The following is a 12500-nucleotide window of genomic DNA, read 5'->3' as shown; positions in this document are numbered from 1 at the left end:
ATTTATATATATATATGTATATATATATTCATATATATAAATACATATATATATATATATATATATATATATATATATATATATATATATATATATACATAGACACATATACATAGACACACACACGGAGAGGTGCGCCTCTTTATTTTGTATATTTAAGTATTCTCAGTGTTAGCTTAAAGGTCAAGTACAGGATTATTGATTCTCGTCAAGTCAGTAATTTTCAAAGTTAACAAACAAAGTACTGTTATAACCAGGACGTTTAATAGACAACTTCTGATTGCGTTTAACTCACTCCTAGCATCTGACCACTGCCTACCCTCACCTGCCTACCCTCACCTGCCTACCCTCACCTGCCTACCCTCACCTGCCTACCCTCACCTTCCTACCCTCACCTTCCTACCCTCACCTTCCTACCCTCACCTTCCTACCCTCACCTTCCTACCCTCACCTTCCTACCCTCACCTTCCTACCCTCACCTTCCTACCCTCACCTTCCTACCCTCACCTGCCTACCCTCACCTTCCTACCCTCACCTGCCTACCCTCACCTGCCTACCCTCATCTTCCTACCCTCACCTTCCTACCCTCACCTTCCTACCCTCACCTTCCTACCTTCACCTTCCTACCCTCACCTTCCTACCCTCACCTTCCTACCCTCACCTTCCTACCCTCACCTTCCTACCCTCACCTTCCTACCCTCACCTTCCTACCCTCACCTTCCTACCCTCACCTTCCTACCCTCACCTTCCTACCCTCACCTTCCTACCCTCACCTGCCTACCCTCACCTGCCTACCTTCACCTGCCTACCCTCACCTGCCTACCCTCACCTGCCTACCCTCACCTGCCTACCCTCACCTGCCTACCCTCACCGCCTAGCCATTACGCACACCCAGGCCCTAGCCACTGTCTACTCTCAACACCTGGCCACTGCCAACCCTCAGTACCCAGCCACTGCCAACCCTCAGTACCCAGCCACTGCCAACCCTCAGTACCCAGCCACTACGCACCCTCAGTACCCAGCCACTGCCAACCCTCAGTACCCAGCCACTGCCAACCCTCAGTACCCAGCCACTGCCAACCCTCAGTACCCAGCCACTGCCAACCCTCAGTACCCAGCCACTGCCAACCCTCAGTACCCAGCCACTGCCAACCCTCAGTACCCAGCCACTGCGCACCCTCAGTACCCAGCCACTGCCAACCCTCAGTACCCAGCCACTGCCAACCCTCAGTACCCAGCCACTGCCAACCCTCAGTACCCAGCCACTGCCAACTCTCAGTACCCAGCCACTGCCAACCCTCAGTACCCAGCCACTGCCAACCCTCAGTACCCAGCCACTGCGCACCCTCAGTACCCAGCCACTGCCAACCCTCAGTACCCAGCCACTGCCAACCCTCAGTACCCAGCCACTGCCAACCCTCAGTACCCAGGCACTGCGCACCCTCAGTACCCAGCCACTGTGCACCCTCAGTACCCAGCCACTGCCAACCCTGAGTACCCAGGCAATGCCAACCCTCAGTACCCAGCCACTGCCAACCCTCAGTACCCAGCCACTGCCAACCCTCAGTACCCAGCCACTGCCAACCCTCAGTACCCAGCCACTACCTACCCTCAGTACCCAGCCACTGCCTACCCTCAGTACCCAGCCACTACCAACCCTCAGTACCCAGCCACTACCTACCCTTAGTGCCCAGCCACTGCCTGCCCTCAGTACCCAGCCACTACCTAACCTCAGTACCCAGCCACTGCCAACCCTCAGTACCCAGCCACTACCTACCCTCAGTGCCCAGCCAATGCCTACCCTCAGTACCCAGCCACTGCCTACCCTCAGTACCCAGCCACTGCCTACCCTCAGTACCCAGCCACTGCCAACCCTCAGTACCCAGCCACTACCTACCCTCAGTACCCAGCCACTGCCACCCCTCAGTACCCAGCCACTGCCAACCCTCAGTACCCAGCCACTGCCAACCCTCAGTACCCAGCCACTGTGCACCCTCAGTACCCAGCCACTGCCAACCCTCAGTACCCAGCCACTGCCACCCCTCAGTACCCAGCCACTGCCAACCCTCAGTACCCAGCCACTGCGCACCCTCAGTACCCAGCCACTGTGCACCCTCAGTACCCAGCCACTGCCAACCCTGAGTACCCAGGCAATGCCAACCCTCAGTACCCAACCACTGCCAACCCTCAGTACCCAGCCACTGCCAACCCTCAGTACCCAGCCACTACCTACCCTCAGTACCCAGCCACTACCTACCCTCAGTACCCAGCCACTACCTACCCTCAGTACCCAGCCACTACCTACCCTCAGTACCCAGCCACTACCTACCCTCAGTACCCAGCCACTACCTACCCTCAGTACCCAGCCACTGCCTACCCTCAGTACCCAGCCACTGCCTACCCTCAGTACCCAGCCACTACCTACCCTCAGTACCCAGCCACTACCTACCCTCAGTACCCAGCCACTACCTACCCTCAGTACCCAGCCACTACCTACCCTCAGTACCCAGCCAGGACCTACCCTCAGTACCCTCAGTACCCACTACCTACCCTCAGTACCCAGCCACTACCTACCCTCAGTACCCAGCCACTACCTACCCTCTACCTACCCTCAGTACCCAGCCACTACCTACCCTCAGTACCCAGCCAGCCTACCCTCTACTGCCTACCCTCAGTACCCAGCCACTACCTACCCTCAGTACCCAGCCACTACCTACCCTCAGTACCCAGCCACTACCTACCCCTCAGCCACTACCTACCCAGTACCCAGCCAGTACCTACCCTCAGTACCCAGCCACTACCTACCCTCAGTACCCAGCCACTACCTACCCTCTACCTACCCTCAGTACCCAGCCACTACCTACCCTCAGTACAGCCACTGCCTACCCTCAGTACCTACCCTCAGTACCCAGCCTACCCTCTAGCCCTACCCTCAGTACCCAGCCACTGCCTACCCTCAGTACCCAGCCACTACCTACCCTCAGTACCCAGCCACTACCTACCCTCAGTACCCAGCCACTACCTACCCTCAGTACCCAGCCACTACCTACCCTCAGTACCCAGCCACTGCCTACCCTCAGAACCCACTGCCTACCCTCAGTACCCAGCCACTACCTACCCTCAGTACCCAGCCACTGCCTACCCTCAGTACCCAGCCACTGCCTACCCTCAGTACCCAGCCACTACCTACCCTCAGTACCCAGCCACTACCTACCTTCAGTACCCAGCCACTACCTACCCTCAGTACCCAGCCACTACCTACACTCAGTACCCAGCCACTACCTACCCTCAGTACCCAGCCACTACCTACCCTCAGTACCCAGCCACTGCCTACCCTCATCAACTAACCACTGCCACCCCCTAAACACCTGTCATTGGCTATTAATCAACAATATTAATGACCCTGTTTATGCTTGTGTCATGTTCTATAAATTCTGAAGCTTCTACCTTCACATGGTTGTCACTCTCAGATACCACTTACAAATATTTCTTGTTTCCACATCCATGTTTATATACAAGAACTTCACAGACGCTCCCACCACATTATTTTTTACTTCATATATACTGTAATTTTTTTTTTTTTGGGGGGGGGGGGGATTTGTCATGGATGTTGGTAATAAGTAGTTAATATTGGCTCACTTATGGTAGTGTGCAAACTTCATGGCAGCCGCAGCATCCCACAGACTTCATGGCAGCCACAGCATCCCACCGCCTTCATGGCAGCCGCAGCATCCCACAGACTTCATGGCAGCCACAGCATCCCACCGCCTTCATGGCAGCCGCAGCATCCCACAGACTTCATGGCAGCCGCAGCATCCCACAGACTTCATGGTAGCCGCAGCATCCCACCGCCTTCATGGCAGCCGCAGCATCCCACAGACTTCATGGCAGCCACAGCATCCCACAGACTTCATGGCAGCCACAGCATCCCACAGACTTCATGGCAGCCACAGCATCCCACCGCCTTCATGGCAGCCACAGCATCCCACCACCTTCATGGCTCCCACAACATCCCACAGACTTCATGGCAGCCACAGCATCCCACAGACTTCATGGCAGCCACAGCATCCCACCACCTTCATGGCAGCCACAGCATCCCACAGACTTCATGGCAGCCGCAGCATCCCACCGCCTTCATGGCAGCCACAGCATCCCACCACCTTCATGGCAGCCACAGCATCCCACAGACTTCATGGCAGCCGCAGCATCCCACAGACTTCATGGCAGCCACAGCATCCCACCACCTTCATGGCAGCCACAGCATCCCACAGACTTCATGGCAGCCGCAGCATCTCACAGACTTCATGGCAGCCGCAGCATCCCACAGACTTCATGGCAGCCGCAGCATCCCACAGACTTCATGGCAGCCGCAGCATCTCACAGACTTCATGGCAGCCACAGGATCCCACAGACTTCATGGCAGCCGCAGCATCCCACAGACTTCATGGCAGCCGCAGCATCCCACAGACTTCATGGCAGCCGCAGCATCCCACAGACTTCATGGCAGCCGCAGCATCCCACAGACTTCATGGCAGCCGCAGCATCTCACAGACTTCATGGCAGCCGCAGCATCCCACAGACTTCATGGCAGCCACAGCATCCCACAGACTTCATGGCAGCCACAGCATCCCACAGACTTCATGGCAGCCGCAGCATCCCACAGACTTCATGGCAGCCACAACATCCCACAGACTTCATGGCAGCCACAGCATCTCACAGACTTCATGGCAGCCGCAGCATCCCACAGACTTCATGGCAGCCGCAGCATCCCACCACCTTCATGGCAGCCACAGCATCCCACAGACTTCATGGCAGCCGCAGCATCCCACCGCCTTAATGGCAGCCGCATCATCTCATAGATTTCATGGCAGCCGCATCATCCCACAGATTTCATGGCAGCCACAGCATCCCACAGACTTCATGGCAGCCACAGCATCCCACAGACTTCATGGCAGCCGCAGCATCCCACAGACTTCATGGCAGCCGCTGCATCCCACAGACTTCATGGCAGCCGCAGCATCCCACCACCTTCATGGCAGCCACAGCATCCTACAGACTTCATGGCAGCCGCATCATCCCACAGACTTCATGGCAGCCGCAGCATCCCACCACCTTCATGGCAGCCTCAGCATCCCACAGACTTCATGGCAGCCACAGCATCCCACCGCCTTAATGGCAGCCGCATCATCTCATAGATTTCATGGCAGCCGCATCATCCCACAGATTTCATGGCAGCCGCAGCATCCTACAGACTTCATGGCAGCCGTATCATCCCACAGACTTCATGGCAGCCACAGCATCCCACAGACTTCATGGCAGCCACACCATCCCACAGACTTCATGGCAGCCGCAGCATCCCACAGACTTCATTGCAGCCACAGCATCCCACAGACTTCATGGCAGCCGCAGCATCCCACAGACTTCATGGCAGCCACAGCATCCCACAGACTTCATGGCAGCCACAGCATCCCACAGACTTCATGGCAGCCGCAGCATCCCACAGACTTCATGCCACAGCATCCCACAGACTTCATGGCAGCCACAGCATCCCACAGACTTCATGGCAGCCACAGCATCCCACAGACTTCATGGCAGCCACAGCATCCCACAGACTTCATGGCAGCCGCAGCATCCCACCGCCTTAATGGCAGCCGCATCATCTCATAGATTTCATGGCAGCCGCGCATCATCCCACAGATTTCATGGCAGCCGCAGCATCCCACAGACTTCATGGCAGCCGCATCATCCCACAGACTTCATGGCAGCCACAGCATCCCACAGACTTCATGGCAGCCGCAGCATCCCACAGACTTCATGGCAGCCGCAGCATCCCACAGACTTCATGGCAGCCACAGCATCCCACAGACTTCATGGCAGCCGCATCATCCCACAGACTTCATGGCAGCCACAGCATCCCACAGACTTCATGGCAGCCACAGCATCCCACAGACTTCATGGCTGCCGCAGCATCCCACAGACTTCATGGCAGCCGCATCATCCCACAGACTTCATGGCAGCCACAGCATCCCACAGACTTCATGGCAGCCACAGCATCCCACAGACTTCATGGCAGCCACAGCATCCCACAGACTTCATGGTAGCCGCAGCATCCCACAGACTTCATGGCAGCCGCAGCATCCCACCGCCTTCATGGCAGCCGCAGCATCCCATCGCCTTCATGGCAGCCGCAGCATCCCACAGACTTCCTTCACCGTAGAGAGAGTGTTGTTCCTAGGGCTGTATCGGGGGACTTCTGACACTCACTGAGTTCTCTCTTTAGTGTAACATCTTGTCCTTGTGCTTTATTGGAGATACTTTGCACCGCCTGCCAAGTTTTCTTACTGCGTGATATTGGCGTGCAGGTTTGGTACCCATCTCTCTAGGATTTTTCAGCTGTAATTTATGATGTACCATTCTCGCCTACGCTACAAGAAGTACAGTTTAAGAGACTTCCAACGTTCCCAGTATATCAGTTGTTTAGTTGAATGTTTACGGACAGTGAAATCTCTCTGTACTTTAACAAGCTCGGCAGTCTCGCCTGTCTTGTAGGGGACCGTCAATATACAGCAGTATTCCAGCCTGGACAGAACAAGTTACTTGAAGACTGTCATCATTTCCTCAACATTTCTTCTCGTGAACTTTCTAGTTATCCAGTCTGTCATTTTCCTTGAAGTAGTGATAGCAACATTGCTGTAATTCTCGTATGTGAAATCTTCGGACATCATCACTCCCAAGTTTCACACATGAAACTATTCAGTTATTTGAGTTTGTTCTGTGCTCCGTTACAGTCTTTATTCCCTCCATTCTTCCATAGCAGAACAACTGAAACTTGTCCTTGTTAAACATCATGTTGTTTCCTGAGGTCCACCGGAAGACTTGATTTATATTCGCCTGAAGATTCGCTGCCTTCGACAGACGCTACTCTCATAGAGATTGTTGTGTTATCAATAAAGGATGTTACGCTGCTGTGATTTATGTTCTTGTCACTGCCGTTTATAGGAACGAGAAACAGAAGTGGGGCGAGTAGTGTACCTTGAGGAACTTAGCTTATCACTGTGGTAGCCTCCGACTTCACTCTATTTAATACTACTCTCTGAGTTATATTTGTTAAGACGTTAAATATCCATCCTCCCGCTTTTATAGTTATTCATTTTGAACGCATTTTGTGCGCTATCACACCATGGTCACACTTATCGAGGGCTTTCGCAAAATCCGTGTTCACTTTATCATCATTTAGCTTATCTTCTGATATACCCAAGACCATCTCGTAATGGTCAAGCAATTGTGATGTGTTAGAAATATGACTTAGCTTAATGTTGTGCCTCTGTGTCATATATTAGTCACGTTGTTAATAAAAAAAAGAATTTACCTCTTATTTTAGGCTTGGACCTCCCTCAAGGATCTCCATGAGGTAGTTCGTCTGGCCTAATGTACTTAGAGCGTAGAGGCAGCTGCAGCACCAACAGGCTTGATACAAGTGTGTTAAACTTGCCTCGCCATCTGTGTTGTGTTGGGGTTTGTATGTGAATCCCATACGGAGACCGTAGCGACATCTTCCGGGATGTTGGAGGTTGTCGTCTGGTCTACTGACCGTGCAGACCTAGCACTGACTAGTCTCAGTATAATGTTTATATACCTCACTGAAAAGATTGCTCAAAGTCTTTTCTTTGTTTTTTTCAGTGTGACGCTTCAGGTGACTACACTTCACTGACATCCGTCCCCCTCGCTCCTCAGGTGAGACATCTTTGCTGGCGCTCCTCCGAGAGACTTGGTCAGTTAGTGAAATGTAGCAAGTCTTACACTGAGAGTCTCTCTCTCTCTCTCTCTCTCTCTCTCTCTCTCTCTCTCTCTCTCTCTCTCTCTCTCTCTCTCTCTCTCTCTCTCTCTCTCTCTCTCTCTCTCTCTCTCTCTCTCTCTCTCTCTCTTTTTTTTTTTTTTTTTTTTTTTTTTTTTTTTTTTTTTTTTTTTTACACAGGGAGGGTTTGACAAGGTTAAGGATCCTAGCTTTATTGACAGCTATATTACAGGTTAAGGATTCCCTAACTTTATTGGCAAGCTAAGAGCTATTACCTACATCAGCTCATTTGAAAGCATTTTTATTGTTATGAGACATACAAGTACAGGACAGGATGAAGTTGGAGCCATCTGTGGGCCAGCATTTTCATTTGATCAACTGACTTTATCTCGTTGACATCATTATGCTGTACAGATGTGTTCCATACTCGAGTCATCCTGGGTATGTATGATCTCAGATGGAGTGATGTTCTGGAGAAGGGTACAGCCAGAGTGAAGTTGCTGCTTTCTGCCCGTCTTGTGGCATAAAAGCTTGTTTCACGCTGTCCTCGAAGTGGATCCAAGTGTGGTATTTTGACAATATTGGCCTTGTACATAACAGTAAGGCCACCCACCCATCCCTCCTATGTTGAAGGCTCTGCTGAAATGACAGATCTATCCAGGATGGGTCCAGGCGAGAGATGAGACGTCTTGCTCTGTTCTCTACTCTGTCAAGCAGGTCGCAGATGAGGAGGGGGGCAGGCAAACCAAGAAAGTGGAGCATACTCAAGGTGTGAGCGTACTTGTGCCTCGTACAGGATCTTGCAACCCCTACTGTCAAGCAGATGCGAGATACGGCGAAGTGCTGTAAGCTTCCTGGCTGCCTTGTTTGCAAGATTTACAACATGGTTCTTCATGGTTAGTTTGGAGTCAAATTTCACCCCAAGGATATCAACTTCTTCTCCAGGTGCCAACATCGTCCCATTCATCCTTACTACTGCACCAGCATTACCATCATGGTGCCTAGAGACGATCATCATTTGCGTTTTCTCAGGTGCAAATGTTACGCCATCTATTTCCCCAAGCTGATATGGCTCTCAGCTGGTGATTGATGTAAGCTTAGAGCAGCTGGCATTTCTTCTCTTGGATAAGTGAATGTCAGTGTACAGTCGTCTGCATATGCATGTGATTCTGGGATGAGATGAAGGTCGTTAAGTAGACATTCCATAACAGTGGACCCAGCACGCTTCCTTGTGGAACGCTTGCCCCAATAGGATGCCTTGCTGATTCCGTTCCATTGAGGACTACACTTAGAGATCTACCATGAAGGTAATCACTGAGGAGACATAGCGTAGAGCCTGCAATTCCCAGTGCTTGAAGTTTTGCTAAGAGGCCCTGGTGCCACACCCGGTCGAAAGCGCCAGCAATGTCCAGTGCTACCACACAGCTGACTTTGGATTCATCCAGTGACTGGTGCCACTTAGTGGAGAGGTTTAACAACAGATCAGCAGCAGAGTAACCTTTCCTGAAGCCATGTTGACGATCACTTTCTCTCTCTCTCTCTGTCTCTGTCTCTGTCTGTCTGTCTCTCTCTCTCTCTCTCTCTCTCTCTCTCTCTCTCTCTCTCTCTCTCTCTCTCTCTCTCTCTCTCTCTCTCTCTCTCTCTCTCTCTCTCTCTCTCTCTCTCTCTCTCTCTCTCTCTTTCTCTCTCTCTCTCTCTCTCTCTCAGCAAACACCTCGCATTAAGTTGATGTCCTGAACTGAGTTGACTGGAAGTCAGGGCACTGTGCCATGTCCTTATGACACAGGGTATGCGTTGCCCACCCCTTCACCTCCCCTCCCTTCCCCTCCCCTTACATACCGTGAGAGGGGAGAAGGGAAGCCAACAGCCTCCCCCCTCTCCCTCCCCTCGCTCCATACCAATTCTTCCACAATAGTCTTCAAAATCTATTGTCACTGTTGTCTGTCAGGCTGACAGACAGATTGTATTACCCTGGTGTATGAATCGCACCCTGTATGATGGCGTATGATGAGGCACCTTTCTACTACCTAACTGCATTTCTCACTATTTGACTGTTATATAGTGTAGTGTAGCCACACACAGTGTAGCCACACACAGTGTAGCCACACAGTGTAACTACACACAGTGTAGCTACACAGTGTAGCCACACACAGTGTAGCCACACACAGTGTAGCCACACACAGTGTAGCCAAACACAGTGTAGCCAAACACAGTGTAGCCACACACAGTGTAGCCACACACAGTGTAGCCACACACAGTGTAGCCACACACAGTGAAGCCACACACAGTGTAGCCACACACAGTGTAGCCACACAGTGTAGCCACACAGTGTAGCCACACACAGTGTAGCCACACAGTGTAGCCACACAGTGTAGCCACACACAGTGTAGCCACACAGTGTAGCCACACAGTGTAGCCACACACTGTGTAGCCACACAGTGTAGCCACACACAGTGTAGCCACACACAGTGTAGCCACACACAGTGTAGCCACACAGTGAAGCCACACACAGTGTAGCAACACACAGTGTAGCCACACAGTGTAGCCACACACAGTGTAGCCACACAGTGTAGCCACACAGTGTAGCCACACAGTGTAGCCACACACAGTGTAGCCACACACAGTGTAGCCACACACAGTGTAGCCACACAGTGTAGCCACACACAGTGTAGCCACACACAATGTAGCCACACACAGTGTAGCCACACACAGTGTAGCCACACAGTATAGCCACACACAGTGTAGCCACACAGTGTAGCCACACACAGTGTAGCCACACACAGTGTAGCCACACACAGTGTAGCCACACACAGTGTAGCCACACACAGTGTAGCCAATTTTGTTTGTTTAAAAAAACTTTTGTTTAATGAAAGGACAGAGGCGTCAGCTGGTACCTGGGGCGTCAGCTGGTACCTGCGGCGTTAGCTGGTACCTGCGGCGTCAGCTGGTACCTGCGGCGTCAGCTGGTACCTGCGGCGTCAGCTGGTACCTGCGGCGTCAGCTGGTACCTGCGGCGTCAGCTGGTACCTGCGGCGTCAGCTGGTACCTGCGGCGTCAGCTGGTACCTGCGGCGTCAGCTGGTACCTGCGGCGTCAGCTTGTACCTGCGGCGTCAGCTGGTACCTGCGGCGTCAACTGGTACCTGAGGCGTCAGCTGGTACCTGAGGCGTCAGCTGGTACCTGAGGCGTCAGCTGGTACCTGAGGCGTCAGCTGGTACCTGCGGCGTCAGCTGGTACCTGCGGCGTCAGCTAGTACCTGCGGCGTCAGCTGGTACCTGCGGCGTCAGCTGGTACTTGAGGCGTCAGCTGGTACCTACGGCGTCAGCTGGTACCTGCGGCGTCAGCTGGTACCTGCGGCGTCAGCTGGTACCTGAGGCGTCAGTTGGTAACTGAGGCGTCAGCTGGTACCTGGGGCGTCAGCTGGTACCTGCGGCGTCAGCTGGTACCTGAGGCGTCAGCTGGTACCTGCGGCGTCAGCTAGTACCTGCGGCGTCAGCTGGTACCTGCGGCGTCAGCTGGTACCTGAGGCGTCAGTTGGTAACTGAGGCGTCAGCTGGTACCTGCGGCGTCAGCTGGTACCTGCGGCGTCAGCTGGTACCTGAGGCGTCAGTTGGTAACTGAGGCGTCAGCTGGTACCTGGGGCGTCAGCTGGTACCTGGGGCGTCAGCTGGTACCTGGGGCGTCAGCTGGTACCTGGGGCGTCAGTTGGTACCTGGGGCGTCAGCTGGTACCTGCGGCGTCAGCTGGTACCTGGGGCGTCAGCTGGTACCTGGGGCGTCAGCTGGTACCTGGGGCATCAGCTGGTACCTGCGGCGTCAGCTGGTACCTGCGGCGTCAGCTGGTACCTGGGGCGTCAGCTGGTACCTGGGGCGTCAGTTGGTACCTGGGGCGTCAGCTGGTACCTGCGGCGTCAGCTGGTACCTGCGGCGTCAGCTGGTACCTGCGGCGTCAGCTGGTACCTGCGGCGTCAGCTGGTACCTGCGGCGTCAGCTGGTACCTGCGGCGTCAGCTGGTACCTGCGGCGTCAGCTGGTACCTGAGGCGTCAGCTGGTACCTGAGGCGTCAGCTGGTACCTGAGGCGTCAGCTGGTACCTGAGGCGTCAGCTGGTACCTGAGGCGTCAGCTGGTACCTGAGGCGTCAGCTGGTACCTGCGGCGTCAGCTGGTACCTGCGGCGTCAGCTGGTACCTGGGGCGTCAGTTGGTACCTGGGGCGTCAGCTGGTACCTGCGGCGTCAGCTGGTACCTGGGGCGTCAGCTGGTACCTGGGGCGTCAGCTGGTACCTGGGGCATCAGCTGGTACCTGCGGCGTCAGCTGGTACCTGCGGCGTCAGCTGGTACCTGGGGCGTCAGCTGGTACCTGGGGCGTCAGTTGGTACCTGGGGCGTCAGCTGGTACCTGCGGCGTCAGCTGGTACCTGCGGCGTCAGCTGGTACCTGCGGCGTCAGCTGGTACCTGCGGCGTCAGCTGGTACCTGCGGCGTCAGCTGGTACCTGCGGCGTCAGCTGGTACCTGCGGCGTCAGCTGGTACCTGCGGCGTCAGCTGGTACCTGCGGCGTCAGCTGGTACCTGCGGCGTCAGCTGGTACCTGCGGCGTCAGCTGGTACCTGAGGCGTCAGCTGGTACCTGAGGCGTCAGCTGGTACCTGAGGCGTCAGCTGGTACCTGAGGCGTCAGCTGGTACCTGAGGCGTCAGCTGGTACCTGAGG

The 12500-nt window shown here is 54.2% G+C and overlaps 1 protein-coding gene across 1 annotated transcript in view; it reads left to right on the top strand.

The window, feature by feature from the left end:
- The window catches only part of LOC128690351 (ADAMTS-like protein 5), a gene marked incomplete at its 3' end in the record, with an annotated part of 271296 nt that overhangs the window by 75946 nt on the left and 182850 nt on the right, over window positions 1-12500 (top strand). The window contains 1 exon segment of the mRNA XM_070095193.1: window positions 7681-7734.

This window comes from Cherax quadricarinatus, chromosome 1 (genome assembly GCF_038502225.1).
Source record: "Cherax quadricarinatus isolate ZL_2023a chromosome 1, ASM3850222v1, whole genome shotgun sequence".
NCBI classification, from domain to species: domain Eukaryota; kingdom Metazoa; phylum Arthropoda; class Malacostraca; order Decapoda; family Parastacidae; genus Cherax; species Cherax quadricarinatus.
This window is presented reverse-complemented; position numbering and strand designations above follow the sequence as displayed.